This window comes from Anastrepha ludens, chromosome 6 (assembly GCF_028408465.1).
Source record: "Anastrepha ludens isolate Willacy chromosome 6, idAnaLude1.1, whole genome shotgun sequence".
Classification (NCBI taxonomy): Eukaryota; Metazoa; Arthropoda; class Insecta; order Diptera; family Tephritidae; genus Anastrepha; species Anastrepha ludens.
In genome coordinates, this window is record NC_071502.1 from 121,200,840 (window position 1) to 121,219,618 (window position 18,779).

Here is an 18,779-nt window from a genome sequence, read left to right on the forward strand (position 1 = left end):
TTTATTTATTTATTTAAGAATTGAGGTTGCATTTGTAAGACGTTTAAGTCTTTTGCAATGCATCGATTTTGGAAGTTAAAAAATTTGAAATCAATTCATATTTAAAAAAATAAATGCCTTGAAATTCTCTACCAGATTACAATAAAATCATTCCAAGAATATTTCTGGTTTGTATAATAATTTAAAACTCTCCAGCTTAAAAAAGTCGACAGTTTTGACAGGCTGATTTAGTACTCGTACCCGTATGAAGAACACAATCGACTGAAAACGAGTTTTAGGGTGAAAATTAGAGCAGTTAGAAAATAATTTATATAATAACACACACAGTCTTCAAAAGAATTTGTTTATGATGCTTGGTGTTAGTTCTGAGTGCAGGGATCTCTGGTTCTGCAAGTATGCCCCCACAAAGCAAACAAATTAGGTTTCATGACAAAATTGGCACCTCCTTTCAAGAGACGGATCCCATTGCAAAAAAACTTGCCTTACATAAAAAAATTGGAAATCGTGATTTTCGTATGCTCTCACTCACACTCTGCTACAGCGTTAGCCTATTTATAAAGCATGTAGTAAGATTGCTGGTACCTAGAGCCTCTTATTTGATCGAATTTATATTCATACTGCTTTCGATGCTTCCTAGACGTAGCTCATTTTCAACGTCATTAATACCTACTCCCTACTATTCTTCCTTGGCACCTGAGTGTGCTGCTTGTGCTACACTTGTTTTACACAGTAATTGGTAGAGTTCAAATGTTCTACACACTCGCATTGCTTACATAAATAGCCGAAAAACACAAGAAATGCACATAAATCCATACGATTAAGTACGTTTTATGTCTTTACCTCTGTACCGTGTCACACACGCATAAATTGTTGTACTTGTAAACGCTTAAGTACCTTCGCACTTGTGCGAGCAATAATTTTGTCTACTTTTTGGTTGTTGTTTACGTTTTGTATTCGCTGTGAGTTTCTCACTCCTTTTGTAATTTGTGTTGGTGCATTATGGGTTTTATATCCATGTTAGTATAAGTACACCTGTGCTGGCAATAAAAGTAGCGCGACATGTTTCATGGTTGATTAGTTTTTATAAAATTCAAATTCATAGAAAGAGTTTTATAAATTCAACAAATTTTCGTCAAAATTTCGAAGTTAGAATTTTTAGAAAAATTTTGAGTATGCAGTTTTTAGACCATAGTTTTAAAGTTTTCCACATGGAAAGGATAAAAATTGCGAGGAATTCTTTGTGGAAGATTAAAGCTTATCCGCTTAAGTAGAACTGGGCAGTTGACGATACCATTAATAATACTGAAAATAAACGAAAGTTAAAGGAGTGTTTTTCTCTTTTCTAGATAATAAGCTTTTGTAAAAATATTAAATTTAGTTGCTTAAAATTTTATATTTAGTTACGAAATTTGGCTTGCTTTTTCTTCACATTCTTGTCTAGTCTGTCAGATAATTTGTACTGTAGAATAATAAAATAAAAAAACAAATAAAATTTCGGTTGTGCCAGTTTAAAATGGCTCATAATTCAAAAAAAATCGACGCGAATTTCTAGAAACCTTCCACGAAATTGATTACTCCAAATATATCTAAAAATTCGGATTAAAAAGTTTAAGATTTTTATGGAATTCTTTTGCATTTTTTTTTTATCTTGTACAAAAAGTTAAACTTAAGTTATGAAAGGGCTAACTGTTTATAAAAAAATAAAATTAAGTGAAAAATAAATACTCACAAATTAGTAATATACCGCGCGCTGCTATTATTGTGAACATAGGTGTACACATGAGTTGCACATACGCATAAGGTGCTATGTGAAATGTTCTCATGTGCTATTGTGTTAATTGACTTAGTCTGTGAGTTTGTAGATTACTACTGTATTATTGCATTTTTATTTCTCTTTGCTCTTTGTTTTGGTTTTTTGTTTTTTGATAAAACTAGTTATTTTTACAATACTCCGAATAGGTACTTTGAGGATAAAATTGGGTATTCCAGACGAAGAGCTCATATTATTTGAGGTTATGCGCTGCATTTTTCTATAGAGGATGACGAATTTACTACCAAGAGCTAATTTTACAATGAAACTAATTTTTCTGAACCTCTTTTGATGTGAAGTGCAGTAACAAATTTGCAATTTCTTTACAGAACCCAGTGAGTTTGCGGTGCTTCTGCATAAAAACCAATAGCGATAAGAGCGAAGATGAGAACACAAGATTTGGCTGCTCGAAGCAAAATTGAGACGGTTATTTTGGCTGCTATGGCGGCCCCCGTAGCCGAATGGGTTGGTGCGTGATTACCATTGGAATTCACGGAGATAAGGAACACCAAAACTAAGAAAAACATTTTTCTCATAGCGGTTGCCCCTCGGCAGGCAATGGCAAACCTCCGAGTGTATTTCTGCCATAAAAAAGTTCCCCATAAAAATATCTGCCGTTCGAAGACGGCTTGAAACTGTAGATCCCTCCATTTGTGGAGCAACGTCAAGACGCACGCCACAAATAGGAGGAGGAGCTCAGCCAAACACCCAGAAAGGTGTACGCGCCAATTATATATATATATATGTATATATATGTCATAGGGGACTTAACAGCGCAATTGTGTTTGCTCTTTTCCCACGTTTGCTTCTGATTTTGCAATCAGTAGTTGTTCACAAGGAGGATGGTTCCATGTGTAGAAGTCCACGCAAGTGGGGAAAGTTACTGATCGCCATTCACTTGGGAGTGTCCAGGACGATTCTTCTACATATGGTTCAAGCAGCTCACAACGTCCGGGATTAGCCCACGTATCCTCTGGGTAGCTTCCGAACACCCGTTCGGGAGTGAGCTAACGTGAGAAGGCGAAGCATTCCAGGATAGCTGGTTGTGCGCTGGGTTTGGAACCCGCCACTTAAAAATCTGCCCCAATGAAAGCATATACAAAGCCTCGGATGAGAACTTCCAACACTGATGACGACCCCTGCAAACGAAATAAGGAATATGATTTGAGGGCATGCACCTGAAATGTCCGGTCCCTTAATGGGGAAGGTGTCTCTGCCCGGCTGGTTGATGTCCTCGTGAGAGTAAAGGCTGACATCACTGTTATCCAAGAGATGCGATGGACGGGGCAAGGTAAGAAAAACATAGGACCTTGCGACGTCTACTACAGCTGCCATGTAAAGGAGCGCAAATTCGGTGTCGGTTTTGTTGTGGGAGAGAGACTTCGTCGCCAAGTACTGTCGTTCACCCCGGTGGACGAGCGTCTCGCAATAATCCGCATCAAAGCGCGATTTTTTAACATCTCGCTAATTTGCGCCCACGCCCCGACGGAAGAGAAGGACGATGCGACCAAAGATTCCTTCTATGAGCGCTTGGAACGTTCCTATGAGCGCTGCCCCCGCCACGACATAAAAATTGTGCTTGGCGACTTCAACGCCAGGGTGGGCAAGGAGGGAATTTTTGGTCCCACAGTCGGAAAATTCAGCCTGCACAACGAAACATCCGGTAACGGACAAAGGCTGATCGACTTCGCCGGGGCCCGAAGCATGGTAGTCTGCAGCACCAGATTCCAGCATAAAAAGATACACCAAGCTACCTGGCTGTCTCCTGATCGAAAAACGCGAAACCAGATCGATCATGTTGTGATAGATGGAAGACACGCTTCTAGTGTATTAGATGTACGCACGATCCGAGGACCCAACATCGCCTCGGATCATTACCTTGTTGCAGCCAAACTGCGCACACGTCTCTGTGCAGCAAAAAACGTACATCTACCTACGCAAAGAATGTTCGACATCGAAAAGCTGCAATCACAACAGACAGCCAGAAGATTCGCCACTCGACTCTCACTCCTGCTCTCGGAGAGCACTGCCCAACAAACCGGCATGCGCGAGCAATGGAGCAACATTTCTCGTTCCCTACGTACCGCCGCCGAAGAAGAAATCGGATTCCGGCGAGCCCGAAAAAACAATTGGTACGACGAGGAATGTCATGCTGCCGCAGAAAGAAAGGATGCCGCCTATAGAGCCACGCTGCGATCAGGCGCAACGCAGGCCATGTGGGATCGCTACAGAGAGCTGAAAAAGGAAGAGAGACGTATTATCCGAAAGAAGAAACGAGAGGCCGAAATACGCTAGTGCGAGGAGCTTGAGATGCTAGCCAATAGGAACAACGCCCGAAAATTCTACCAGAAAGTTCGGCAGCTTACAGAAGGTTTTAAGACCGGGGCGTTTTCCTGTAAGAACAAAGACGGCGATCTGGTGACTGACGTACAGAGCAATCTTAAATTATGGAGGGAACACTTCTCGAGCCTGTTAAACGGTGACAGCTACGCATGTCATAGAGAATGTGAAGATCCCGATACCCCAATCGTTGACGACGGAATTGTTGTTCCGCTACCGGACCATGACGAGGTGAGAAAAGCAATATCACGGCTAAAGAACAGCAAAGCCGCGGGCGCCGACGGACTGCCGGCTGAGCTATTCAAACAGGGCGGCGAGGAGCTGGTAAGGTGCATGCATCAGCTCCTATGTAAAATTTGGTCGGATGGAATTTGAGTGTGCTCTGCCCAATCCATAAGAAGGGCGATCCTGCAATTTGTGCCAATTACCGAGGGATTAGTTTTCTAAATATCGCCTATAAGGTTCTGGCGAGCGTATTGTGTGAAAGGCTGAAACCCACCGTCAACCAACTGATTGGACCTTATCAGTGTGGCTTCAGACCTGGAAAGTCTACCATCGACCAAATATTCTCAATACGCCAAATCTTGGAAAAGACCCATGAAAGGAGAATCGACACACACCATCTTTTCCGTCGACTTCAAAGCTGCATTCGACAGTACGGAAAGGAGTTACCTGTATGCCGCGATGTCTGAATTTGGTATCCCCGCAAAACTAATACGGCTATGTAAGATGACGTTGCTCAACACCAGTAGCGCCGTCAGAATTGGGAAGGACCTCTCCGAGCCGTTTGATACCAAACGAGGTTTCAGACAGGGTGACTCGCGAGCCGCAGAACTTAATCGCTCAGGCACAATATTTTATAAGAGCTTACAATTGTTGGCGTATGCCGATGATATCGATATCATTGGCCTTAACAACCGCGCTGTTAGTTCTGCCTTCTCCAAACTGGATAAAGAGGCAAAGCGAATGGGTTTGGTGGTGAACGAGGACAAAACGAAGTACCTCCTGTCTTCAAACAAACAGTCGGCGCACTCGCGTATCGGCCCCCACGTCACTGTAGACAGTTATAATTTCGAGGTTGTAAAAGACTTCGTCTATTTAGGAACCAGCATTAACACCGATAACAATGTCAGCCTTGAAATCCCACGTAGAATCTCTCTTGCCAACAAGTGCTACTTTGGAATAGAGAATTTGACAGAATCAGCTGATGGACTGACACGTCAATTGGGATGTGTTTACAAAAAAAACCTGAGTTTGCGTTGGTGATATACGAAAAAAATCAACACTATAGCACTTCATTGCCATCTGAATAACAACTGATTGCACGAGTATATGAATGCTGATATACCCATTCCACGGACTGCTTAGTTTACGACTTCATAAAGAAAAAAACATACGCTTTGCAATTGTAAAAATGTCTGATCCGCGATTGGATCAGATCTCATTGAATGTGAGTTGACGTAGTTCAATATTTTTATTACAATTTTTTTGTTAAAAAAATTCATTTTTCTTTCCCTTCTTTTATCTATTAGCTTCCTTGCTTGCTCTTTCCTAAGCAAATTAATCATTTTCCATTTACATACAAATATTTTTATTTTTCTTGTACAAAATAATCTTCAATCACATCACAACTCACCCTTTTTTAACCCCACTATTTTATTCTATCATTCTTGGGTCTGAGCTCACGAGTTTCTCAAGCGATTACCATTTATGGATTACGTTTAGTCACAAAATATGTATATACGAGTACCAGTAGGTGAGATTTCCCCGAACTAGCCATTCATTAGCATCTGCAAACTGTTTCACCTTGAACACCAACCTGGTTACTGAGTGGAGATAAGCAAATATTTCTCGAATTTGCAGTTTAAATCCACCAGTCGGCAGCTGGAATTGTTCAAAATTCCCAAGCGCCTTAAATAAAAAAAAAATCAAGAAATAAATAAATTCTTATTAAATTTATCGATGGCGTGAATCACAATAATTTGCGATAGAAAAAAAAAAAATAATAATATAAAAATAAGAATCGAAAGCATTTAATTTTTATTCCGCTTTTATAATTTTATAACTAAATTTACGTCAAAATATTTTGACGATTGAGACCAGTTCTAGCGAAAACCTGGATGATAGTGTTGTGAAACGGAAATAACTAACCATTGAATGAAGTAAATGAAAGAGTTGTGAAAAAATGTATCCAAAATATTTTAAGCAAAATGGAAGTGGCAAAACCAAAACATTTGCATAAATACTTTGCAAATCTACTGTATTCGCATAAATTAAATTGTATTTATGTTTCAAATGATTTTAAGTCATTCTGACTTTATCTTTGCTAATATCCAAATTTTGACAAAATGATTTGAGAGCTTAGGCAATAAATTTAATATTAAAAACAAATTTTTAAGTAGGTAAACCATTTTTAACAACAAAAAATTAGTGGCAAAATTCGCAGAATTAAACATCTTTTGCGTTATTGTTTTTTTTTGTTATGAAACTATCGTACACTCTGTCAAAAAAACGTCGTGAATTGGTTTATAAAGCATAAAATATTTATTATTTATTCATATTTTTTGTATTGCTTCCAAAGTAGAACCCTTAGCTTCCAAAGTATACCCCTTCCCTACGCCCAAAAATAGTCCAATCATCAAAATATTCTCCATATGCAATTTCCACAATCGAATCAACTTCAATGCTGGTCGAAAATTTGTCTGTTTTTTTTATTTGAAAAATTACAATAATAAAATAAAAAAGTGCATACTATCCAAAGCGATAATTTAATCGAAACATTTTGAGGAAAATATTAAAATTAATTGAGTTTTATAGATTAAAAACATGTTTATTGATTAAGAAAAATGAAGTGTAATAGAATTCGAAACCTTATTTATTTTGCGAAGTGAACGCTTTCCTTGGCCATGCAGTGTATGATACTAAAGCTCTTGATCAAAAAATGATATTACGAACGAAGAGCCTTAGTCGGTATAAAGAACTGAGTAGGTCACAAAAGTGAGGTGTAATCAGCAGCGCCATTTATCATGTCAAACACAAAAGACAAAGAGAGGCGAGTCCTTCTGCTTTCAAGAGACTTTGCGTCAATTAAAGGAGATGAAATCGGCTGAAAATGGGTGGCCTGAATGGTAATTTCAGTTTTTGGAAAGCGAAAAAATTCAACCAGAGCCATTTCAGGGAAATAACATAGTGTTTGGAGTTATTTGCTGAGTTCTTAACTAGAAATTGTTCACAATAATAGCTTTGTGAGAAGGTGCGCTGGAAAACCTAGCTCTCTTCTCTGTAAAGACTGTCTTTTTGTCTTTCCAACTCCGTACTCCTATATACTATTTTTTACCACTTTTTTGAATTTTTGATCATTCATTTAGGCAGACGTTTAAAATGATCAACTCCCGTTACGTTTTTTACAGAATATATAACGTCAATAGGTTGTGACGCACGTGATATTAGCATCAAAATGGTTTGTTGTAAATATGGGGTTTTTATACTATATGAGGAGGTTACTAACATGAATTGATAATTATGCTAAAAAGGCTTCACATAAATCAACGATTTTTGAATGCTTAAAAATTTAGTGTAAATTTACGTTTAAGTTTAGTGTAACTGTAAAATGTTAGTAAAAAATATCCGAACTGGGTTTAAAAGGAGAAATAAAAAATCACCCAATTCTATAAGTATTGTCTTAAAGTTGTATTATTTGACGAAAAGTGCTTGATAACAAACTTTCGGTTATCTTCCGCACGCGTAAGATGTCAAGTTATAACTAGGGAAACTGTGAAATTGTGATATTAGATTTGCACTTCGACCTACTTTCACAGTATCTCACCCAAGCCAACTTCCCTTATTGAACTAAAGATAGAACAAGGTTGGGCTGAGCGTATTTGCCTTTCTTCTTTCGGCAATTGGCTGAGATGTTTCAACCTTCTCTGCACTGTAGCGCTACATTCACGGATAAGGTGCATTGGAGTCTCCGGGGATTGGTCACAGAAACGACAAGAGTCGGTGGACCATATGCGCAATCTGCAATAGCCTGTGAGAATGCCTTGTAGACAAATTTCTTCTAGAACTTGCGGTGTTTAGATACAGCACTTTTGGTGTGGCAGATTGAGTTCGCCAAAAGAACGGAATGATTTCAGGCCATGTAGGGACAGATTTGAGAAATTCGTTTTCTAGGCAACTTATTGGACTTCTATGGGCACCGAATGTACTCTTGCTTAAAGAGAAACTCGTCTAGCCTCATCTACCATAACTGACTTTTCTTCTAGTCTTACGCACTATGCGTAAAAATATTCCACCACAACAGAGATTTTTTCCCCCAAAAAGGGTTTTGCTAATTTTTCTTGTGATGCAAATTTTTGCAACAACAATAAGTGTATACGATTTTAAAATTAAGCTAAATAAAGCTGTTAAATAAAAAGTGTATTAAAATTATACACATATACACGAATTGTAAATATGTTATATTAATATTATATGAATGCAGAGTGTGCCGAATATGGACGCAGCGGCGCCAGCGCTTGCGGTTTTAAACTTGTTGTTTTACCAATTTTGGTAGCCTTTTTTTTTTGTTCAATTCATAATCTATACATTCGTGGGCAGCTTTACCAGCAGTTCACCACTCCGGTTTCGCTTAAATATTTTTAAACAAATTTTGAGAAAAACTTTATTAGCATTTTTAGACACTTTTGTTAAACAAAATTGTCGAAATATTTTGTTTGCCGTTTGCCGTCACCGATTGCGACTAACGCGATGCTTTATTAATACATAACGTTTTGATTACTGACGGACGTCATTTTTCTTAAGGCATTTGCATAAATTGCCTAAAGCTGACACCCTCTAAACAGGTTCGCAAAGGCTGTGCGACAAGAAACAATGCTCTAAACATTCTTTCTTGAGAAAAAAGCTATAGTCAAACTTACGGCTACATTGTATTCACGAGATCTTAAATCTTTTTTCATTTTTTTGTTGCTTCTGATTGTGCTTTTGATTGTGTTTGGTTTGTTGTACTGCGGGTTTTCTATGCTTTGTTGATCGTTTTCTGTTTGTTTTATTTGTTTGTTGGTGCTTTTCCTTATACGGCCACATGTCTGCTTGTTTAGATTTTCTTATCGCTTTATAGACACTTTCAATATTTTTTTCGTCTTCTAGGTGGCATCATTAATTTTGTTCACGCCATAAATCAAAACTACTTTAAATTTGATTTATTTTTGTCAACATTGTTTTCGCTGTAATCTGTTGTGACCATTTTTGTGAAGGCGCAATGAAGCCGTTATATTTCACGCTCTTAATGTTGAGTGTTGGAAAACGAGATTTCTGTTAGATGCCCCGCAGGAAAAACCTGAACTGCTGAACGAGTAGGAACCACTTCGCTTCTCATTTATCGGACGTGGCGATATTTGGTATTAGAATGTGTCTGTGAAAAGGCCGAAAAGCAGACGCAAATAATTGCAATTCTCGCACATTTCGTGTGATATGTTTCTTTTTTTCAACAGCTGTTTTCGTTTTGGGCAGATACCAAAAAAATACACCAGTTGTTTATCTCTGTAAGCCATTATCATATACTGAAAATGTGTTGTTTTTGATCATCGAGGGAGGGTTCTGCTCTTAAATTGTTTATTCAACCCGAGAAAACGCATCTTGACATTAGTTGTCCTCAGTTCGAAGTGAAAGCTGATTTTGGTATTTGTGCTGGTTCCTAAGTTGATAAAGCCTTTTTCGACAAAGCATTTTTTGATAAATCCAGTTTCGAAATTTTGCCTGCAAACAGTGTGCTGTCATTGGTTTCTGACATAGCGTCAGGTTTGTTTTACCGCGGTATCCGTCGGTGCTTCATCTCACGGTACGTAAAGCACGGCGCGTTAAACTAATGTGTTGATCAGTACTTCGAAATGCAAACATTTTCACTTCCAATTAGCCGAATGGACACACTAATCACTTTGGTATGATCGGATTCCATCCCTATTTGAAGCTTCCACCGTATATGTAGGCATACACCGAAGGTCCATTCCCTAGAACAACTTTTAATGAATTTCAAGTGTTTTGGTTCTGGTAATTTAGTGGTTCGACGAACCGAACAGGGGCCTTCTCGAAATTTAATGTTTCTGTGCTATCCTGTCGAGAATACCGGCAGCACTGCCAGTTAGGTTACAATTTTGTTTTTCATAGATATAAACTTTTCGAATCTAGCATTGATTCGGAACTAACGAAATGGAAACTAACTAAAAACTTCCAGTATGTACTTTGTATGGAAGAACTGACATGACGCCTCAGCGAAAAAGATCCGAAAAATCAGCGATATTTCGTAGTCACTTGAAACTTACACTTTGACTGAAATTCAATCGGCTGTAAAACTGCATACCCAGAAAAATTCGGAAAATAGTGTTAAAAAGAAGAAAGTTTTTTTTTTTGGAATTTTGAAAAATTAGTTTTTTTTGGTTGTTGGAGTATGATTTATATTTTTATAAAAAATTAGTGGTGTGTTTAAAATTTTGCAACGGGACGTATATGAGAAGAAATCGTAGGAGTATAAATTGAAAGTGGTTAGGGCAAGCACATACTTACAAACACTTATTTGTAAATACGTACAACTTTAAAAATCCAAAGTACAAGCTTTTATAAATCTGTAGGCGTTTAAAAATATAAAATAAATTAATTAAATAACCATAAACGGAAACAGGTTGGGAGGCCATGCGAATGGAAACATGTTTTTGATATAAAATATAAAAATAGTTGAGCCTCAATCTAACATAGCTGGACGTATATTCTTCAGTGTGCTTAGATTTTTCCGCTTTTTTACATTTTAAATAAAAAATTTAAATATTTATTGGCCGGCATATGACTTTTTATCTTTGTCAATAAATAAAATTAAGTCTGTAATTTATTTGATGCATTTTAAAGATTGTATTATTTTGTATAATTTTTGTTTTGTTTTTTTAATAAATTTAAAAAATCTATGAATTCAATGAATTCTAATATAGATGTGAACACACATATATTAATTTTTTAATGAATAAAACCAAACGCATAAACATATGTACATATGCTGATAAATTACCAGATTACTTGAAAAAGTTCTTAAAATATAATGTAAACTCTGCGCGCTATAAATAGTGGTTTGGCAAAATAAGGAAATAGATTTAAGCCATATGATTATCAAAGGGAAGTACCTACCATTTAAAAAAAATTACTATCATATGTTTAGAAATATATCAAATGGCATTAAGCAGTACACTCAGATTAGGAAAATATTACTTCAAGCCCTTTGGCGATGCAAAACTATGTAGATGACATTCCCTTTAATATTACTTTAATGAAAAAAAATTAGTTATACAGGTTTTGGCACGAATAATAAAAGACCTACATCAGAATTTTCAGTTACTTCATCATCCAGCTAAAAGGCCAGCTTAAAAAACACCAAAATACTCGTTTGTTTTTCGCCGCTACAGTGGCTGAACCTCTTAAGCTACAGGCGATGTTATCGAACAAAGTGGATATTAACAATATAGAGCGGACTAGAATTACATAAATAAAATCCAGTTCCGATTGACCAGCACAACGAGCCATGTCAAAATTAGTGTCTGACATTCGATCGATAACCCATTATTACATTTTTCGCATTTCACGTTGATTTCAAAATGAGTATGAAATAATCGGCTTATAAGTTTGACGGTGGTAGGCTTTTAATTGTTAAACGATTTTATTTTTAGATTTACTTCAGCCAAAGTTAATTACTTTTCAGCGCTAAAAATAATATTTGTGTCACAAGCATGAAGAATTTGATTGAGTATCGAGTATTTAACAATTTACAAGAAAAGAAACAAAAAAAAAACAGAAAACGGTTAACAACACAACTGACTTTATTGGTGATCGCGCGCCGCTAACAGGTGCGACTCAAGCGAAGCTCTGATCAAAACAAAAACTGGAACTCGAACAAACGCAGTGAGAGGGAAAACGCGTTCACACAAATAATTTAAGTGTTTGTTGGTTTATTGCTGGTGTTTATATTTTTTTTCTTATATCGTAGTTTTGTTAGCCAAGTGGAGATGCTAAATATGATGACTTCATTTAAAATATACAAATTATTGCTCTATTATTATTATTATTATTATCACCATTTTGAATTTAATAGGATTGGTATGATTTTTAAGATAATTTTTACACAAATGTGGAATTTGTTTACGTCAATGCGGAATACTAAGAAAGTTATCATCGAAAAGGTGAGGGGAGAGCGTGCCAAAGCATGAAAAGGTTTCGCTTAAAAACGGGCATGTAGAAAAGGGCAGAGAATACGTCAGCCAGAATTGTGGAACTGGTATTAGTTTAGGTGTAGGCATTTTAGTGTTGAATGAGAAAATAAGGAATAATAAAAAATGGAAACTAATGAAATATTGTATTTAGTAAATCGTTACAATTATTCAATTGGGTATCTCGAGAAACATCTGCGAAGAAGAGCTAAAGTCAGCCAAAGTTACACAACCCGCGACAAACGATAGCACACCATCATTTTGCTCGGGTCAGACAATTTTTATTTTTGTTTTTGAATCCTCTTTTTTATAACTGTACAGCTTATTGTCTTAAAAAACCATTTAAATCCATATCTCGAACTTAAAACATAAATTAGAAAAATTCCACAAAATTTTCATCACAATTCCACGGGTTTTAAATAGAATTTCTAGGAAGTTTTCTGGTATGCAGTTGTAGAGTACTTAATTGTGATTTAAGAAGATGCAAGTTTGAAGGTGCCAAAAATCCTATTCATATTTTATAATATTTTCTCTGGCGGTGTTGGGCATTTTCGTTAGGTGATAAATGCACGAAATTTGTTTTTATATGGGGGAAAATGCGTTGTTCTGCAGGGAAATAGTAAATAAATGAAAAATGCATCAACTAAAGGCTATATTGCAAGCAACGCGAAAGGAAAATTTTGCCATACTTGCGCCTTCATAGAGATCATTAATCTCACCTGATGTTTTAACGAATCCATCGATACCTTCAGTGGAATGGCGAACAGAATACAGTGGTCCGCCAATTCACGATCCCTCAGTGCTGAGCATAACTATTTGTACAGAAATCAGTGTGTGGAGCTCCGTTTTTATTCCCGTAAGGAGTAAGCAGGTCTTAATTTTGAACAGTAAAAACGCGATAAATTTTCGATTGATGCTCAGTTTGCCACACTAATAAGTTTTATATTTTTGCAACTTGTGCATATTTCTATTCGCTGAACTCTTTTTTTTTCAAATTCTCCACAAATAACTTCGAATGTGTTACAGTCTCAGACGTGTTACTTAGGAGTTCAAGTCTGGGGCCCTCTCTGAGTTGCATACGTAGACGCTCAACTCGGTCAATTCTAAGTCCATTTCTGAAATATGATGCTCCAAATAGTTAGCTTTAACAGCATATTCTCAATCACTTCTGGCATTTAGTTGCGCGTAGTTCTTGCGGACAAAGTCGAGCTCCGAGATTTGATAAGCGGGCTCAATTCTGATTCAAAGTGATCAATGAATTTGAGTACTGAAACCTTGTGCCAAGAGCTGTCGAAAACTAGTCTACATCATCCTTACAAATACATTAAGAGTTTCTCTGCTGTTCTGTCTCTAATAGCTCCAACAATCCAACTACTACCATTCACACAACGAGGCGTCACTAATCAAACCAGAATTGGAAGTGCGTTTTGTGTTTCATTGCATATTTCCTGTACAGTGATTTATCTCTGCTCATTGTGCGCACATAAACCTAACAAAATCGCGTGATCACAAAGCGATCACAAACAGTACACAAAACCAATGAGTAAATTAAAAGGAAAACAAGCTACGGGCCATGTAACTGTCTACTCACATCATTGAAATTGGCAAATGAGTTGTAATGCCATTATCCTCGCGCCGATCTGTATAGCAGCTTAGCACAGTTCCAACTTCCGTGTGCCAAAAGGGATGCCTCACATCAATCAACTGATCGAAAAGTAATATCATCAACTGTCAGTAGTTTGGTTTTATCAGCATTTGCAAGTTTGAAGATTTATTTCTAGTTTGGTATGTTTTTTGTTCTGCTAAATGGGTGTTGACAGTTTAATGTGGGATTATTGCTAAGGTGTGTGTGTGTATGTATGCGTGGGGTCTAGTCGCAAGTATGCATATAGTATAAGTATGTATGTATGTATTTATGAGCATGTCCTGTCGCCCAATATCGGTAATCCATCAATGGTGCCGCAGTCATCGCTGCCGGCTGCTTTTTGTCGGCTTATCGCAAAGCGTAGAGATTAGAAGGCAATTAACACCAACGGACAGAGAGTTGAGCGCATAAAAGTGCTTTAGTGTTTGAATGGATGTTCACATTAGGACATTTTGGTATTTATTGGATGTTTTAGGGGATGACTTGTTTGCGGGAAAATGAGTTTGAGGAGGCCTGCTATTTTGAAACTAATCTGATTGCTTTCCCAATACTAAATTAGGTTTGAGATCAATTTGAGGTTGAATTGCGGACTAAAGTATTTCTCGATTTTCGAATGTTGTCTCCAAACTGCATATCCGATTAAGAATTATAGTATTCTGAACACAAAGGGTTTTTTTATGTAGTGAAAATTGATATCCAGTAGGTGCCAACGCAATAGTTCGAAAAGTCATAACAAAATGAAATCTTCGGTTAAAATTTCAAGTCAATCAATCAAGATTTGCTCGAGTTATGAATATGACCGATTTTTAAAATTTAATTTCGATAAAAAGAGTCTGGATGAAGAAGATAGTCCAAACACAGCTTGGAAAAAAATCAAAAGGAAGTTAGAAGTAAATGAAACTGTCAAATTACATCCAATAAATATTGACAAATGGGAATCATATTTTAAAGAGCTATACAAAAACAAAGACGACACCACGACAACATCTGATTCTTGCTATGAATATGAAACTGAAAGCGAAGTGGTAACGCTTAACGAAATTGAATATGCGATAAAAACTTTGAAGAACAGAAAAGCACCTGGCCATAACAATATCACAAATGTAATGCTGAAATATGGCGGAATACAGCTTGAACTGGAGCTTATAAAACTTTTCAATATCATCTTGAATTACAAATAAGCTCCATCAGAATGGAAAACAAGTATAACAATCCCCATCTTTAAGAAGGGGGAAAAAGACGACCCGCATAATTACCGCGGAATAAGGCTCCTGCATTCCACCAAAAAGCTTTTCACAAAACTCCTATCATCAAAATTACAGCCATACCTACACGGACAAGAAGAACAGCAAGGATTTCGTAAAAACCGATCAACAACAGATTGCATTTTTATCCTACAACAAATAATGGAAAAATCAATTGAGTTCGATTGTCCAGCCTTCATGTGTTTTGTAGACCTTAAAAAAGCTTTCGACCGAGTCAGGCTGAAGGATGTCTTGGAAATTTTAAAAGAGAGAAAAGTTCCTCGAAAAATTGTTGAAGTCATTAGGAATCTCAATACCAATTGCACAACTAAAGTTATGGTAAATGAGAAATTTACCAACAGAATAGAGTTCACCACAGGAATACGACAAGGGGATTCATTAAGTCCGCAACTTTTTAATCTAATCATAGATAAAATTATTTCTGAAGTTAACCAACTTCAAGGCTACAAACTAAACAATCAAAACATAACAATAATTTGCTATGCAGATGATGCAGTTTTAATTGCTGATAGTGAAGATAAACTTCAAAGGCTCTTGCACCGTTTCGTTACTACTGGTTTGAAATTTAATATGGAAGTTTCAACTGCAAAAACAAAATCAATGGTAATATCTAAGGAACCAATAAGGTGTAAGCTAGAAATTAACCAGAACGTTATAGAACAAGTAATGCAATTCAAATATTTGGGAATAGATGTATCGAACGATCGGAACATCGTCACAGAAGTGAGAAAAAGATGTATAAATGGTGCAAAAATATCAGGTTTTCTGCGAGATATTATATGGAAGAACAAATATATGGATGTAGAAAGTAAAACGCGTGTGGATAAAACAATCGTAAAACCGATATTAACATACGGTGCAGAAGCTCGTGCGGAGAACACAAAAACGAAACAATTATTGCGCTTTACAGAAATGCACACATTAAGGACGATAGCAGGAAAAACGAGGTGGGATTGCTGTAGAAACCATGATATTAGAATCCAGACGAACACCGATGACATTGTCAAATTTATAAGATCAAGAAGACGCGCATGGAACGAGCATGTTTCAAGAGCCTCCAACAACCGATTAATTAAGATTGCACGTGACGGAATTCCAGTGGGAAGGCAACGTCCTGGAAGACCACCGAAAAGATAGGCGCAAAGCTGGATATCATCCTCAATAGAAAATTAATATCAGTTATGTGTTTAAATATTACATATATAATTCAGTATTATTAATATGATAACTTATAAAATTTTGTATCTAAGAAATTGTGTAAAGAAAAACAGACAGATCCTAAATAAAAGAAGAAGAAGAAGATAAAAAGAGAGTAAAAAATCTGAAAAATGTGCTACTTTTCGTTAGTCCCACAAATTTGTGAGGTACCTTGGGGGTAAATCGGGGAGTCCTTGACTACTAACTGCAGGGTCTTCAAAGCTCTTTGGCAAAAGCTGAATCTTAAAAGCAAAAAATGTTTGCTTAGATTGAGAATTGAGTTGGTACAACACTTCCCCTGTGAATGTCCTGCACTTTAAAGAAGCTGTGCCAAATATCTTGGCGATTATTTTTCTGAGGATCTGATAAATGTCTCACTGGAGGGAGAGCTTAAAAAGGTCTAAGTGGTTTAAGCAACTTAGTTAGTGGATGGAATGCAGGTATTACAATTAGCCTTAGGGTCACCAAGTGTCTTGTTTTTAGATATGTAACCTTGCGACCTGCCCTCCAACCTAACTTTACATTTATTTCCACATCTTATAAAATAAAGTCACAAAATATATATGTATGCTAATAACTTCGCACTCCGATTTGCTCGGGATTTTTTGTATTTTGCAGTTTATTTTTCTTGGAGGATTTTAGCAATATAAATTTATGAAAGAGAGGTGTGTATGAAATCATAAAATTAAGCTGCAAACTGCAACAAAACAAAAATTACTCAATCGATTCAGCTAATGTTTTTTTTTGCTATCCAATCTTGAAATGTTTATTATCACTCTGCGTTAATCAAATTTATCAAATATGTGCTATTACCTACTATTAAAATTTTTTGTTTGAGTGTGGAAAACTTCACTAGGCGCGAATATACAGGTAATGCAAATGTGAAAAATGTCTGCTCTTTGATATCTATAACTGCCGATTTGTTGTTGTGTTACTCAGTTCTCTTCCGTTTATACAATCTTTAGATTAGATTAGATTTGTGGGGAGTTGGACAAGTCCAAGCACTTAGTCAGTAGGCCATTGTACCACACCGGGATAGATTTCAGTAGAAATAATAGAATACAGATAGGAAAGATAAAAAGTGGGCGGTAAGACGTATAAATTAGTTTGACGTTACTCTTCCACAAATTTCTTGGATTCATTGATGCATTTTAAGAGATCCGGAAGAGGAAGAGTATGAACTTTGTCCATACTCAGTGTATCGCAACTTAATATCTAAGTCTAATTCTGGAAAATGCAGGACAGCTAGAGAAATGCTCTACAGTGTCGTCATTCTCACGACAGGATAGGCATATCGGGCTGTCTACGACCCCGATGTTAGCCATATGCTGACCACAGACGTTGTGCCCTGTGATTACACCCACCAGTACTTTCAGGTCCTTTCTGCTGAGTTTTAGGAGAAAGGTCGCTATTTTCCTATTTGGTTCTTTCATAAAGCATTTGGCTACTCTGCACGAGTTCAACTCAGACCAACGTTCTCCATGAGTAGACCTCATGAAGTCGTCAATCCATACTTGAATCGATGCGGAATTGACAGCTAGAAAGGGTTCAGGGCCTGGTGGCATACTTCTAGAGCCTTCATTTGCCAATTTATCAGCTAACTCTTTCCCTGTAATACCACCTATAGGCACGCAAATAAGACTAACTTTGTTGTGTTTTGCAACACTGTTCAGTTTTGTCTTATATTCACCGACTAACTTCGAAGAGCAGCGTGGGTTAGGAAGGGCTTTCAGTGCAGCTTGACTGTCACTACATATTCCTATACTGTTGCCAAACTTACTTTGCCTTAGTGGCAGAGAAACTCAAGGCGGGTATTTGCCGGTATTTTTATTTAAAATAATAGTAATTAAAAAAAAAATAGGTTGTCTGTAAAGTCGGTTTACTGACGATAGTTTAACGTGACAACGTCAAAAGAAAATACTGATGGAATGGTAGCAATTTTCAAAACAAAATTTTAATTTTATTTGTTTGATAGATATTTTGTATGGATATAGAGGAGGAGGTAAATGGAATTGCAATGGAATTTGAATTGAATTTATATACCTACATATGCGCATATACATACATATATATGCTCACTCAAGTAGGACAGAGCCAGATGTCGAACGTTGCCGAACGCGGGGGCCGATTGTGCTCTTTGTCGTTCGTTCCGCGCTCTCGCTTGCAGTTCAAGCACATTAGCTTACATTTGCTTGCGTACGGAATACATAGATTCGTATATTTGAATTTGATATGTCCATATGACTTGTATGCATCTTTACATATAGATTTGTTCTTTT

At 36.8% G+C, this 18,779-nt stretch overlaps 1 protein-coding gene and 1 long non-coding RNA gene across 6 annotated transcripts in view; one reads left to right on the forward strand and one right to left on the reverse strand.

Annotated features, from left to right (window-relative positions):
* The window catches only part of LOC128868163 (uncharacterized), a 119,318-nt gene extending 109,894 nt beyond the window's left edge, over positions 1 to 9,424 (reverse strand). For all 4 annotated transcript variants that reach the window (XR_008455069.1, XR_008455067.1, XR_008455070.1 and 1 more), the window contains exon 1: positions 9,070 to 9,424. This is a non-coding gene — a long non-coding RNA (uncharacterized LOC128868163). The remainder of the gene's footprint in view (positions 1 to 9,069) is intronic.
* Positions 9,425 to 11,508: 2,084 nt separating this feature from the next.
* The window catches only part of LOC128868305 (probable serine/threonine-protein kinase nek3), a 339,477-nt gene continuing 332,206 nt past the window's right edge, over positions 11,509 to 18,779 (forward strand). For both annotated transcript variants that reach the window (XM_054110227.1, XM_054110228.1), the window contains exon 1: positions 11,509 to 11,821. The gene's annotated coding sequence lies outside the window, so the exon portion shown is untranslated. The remainder of the gene's footprint in view (positions 11,822 to 18,779) is intronic.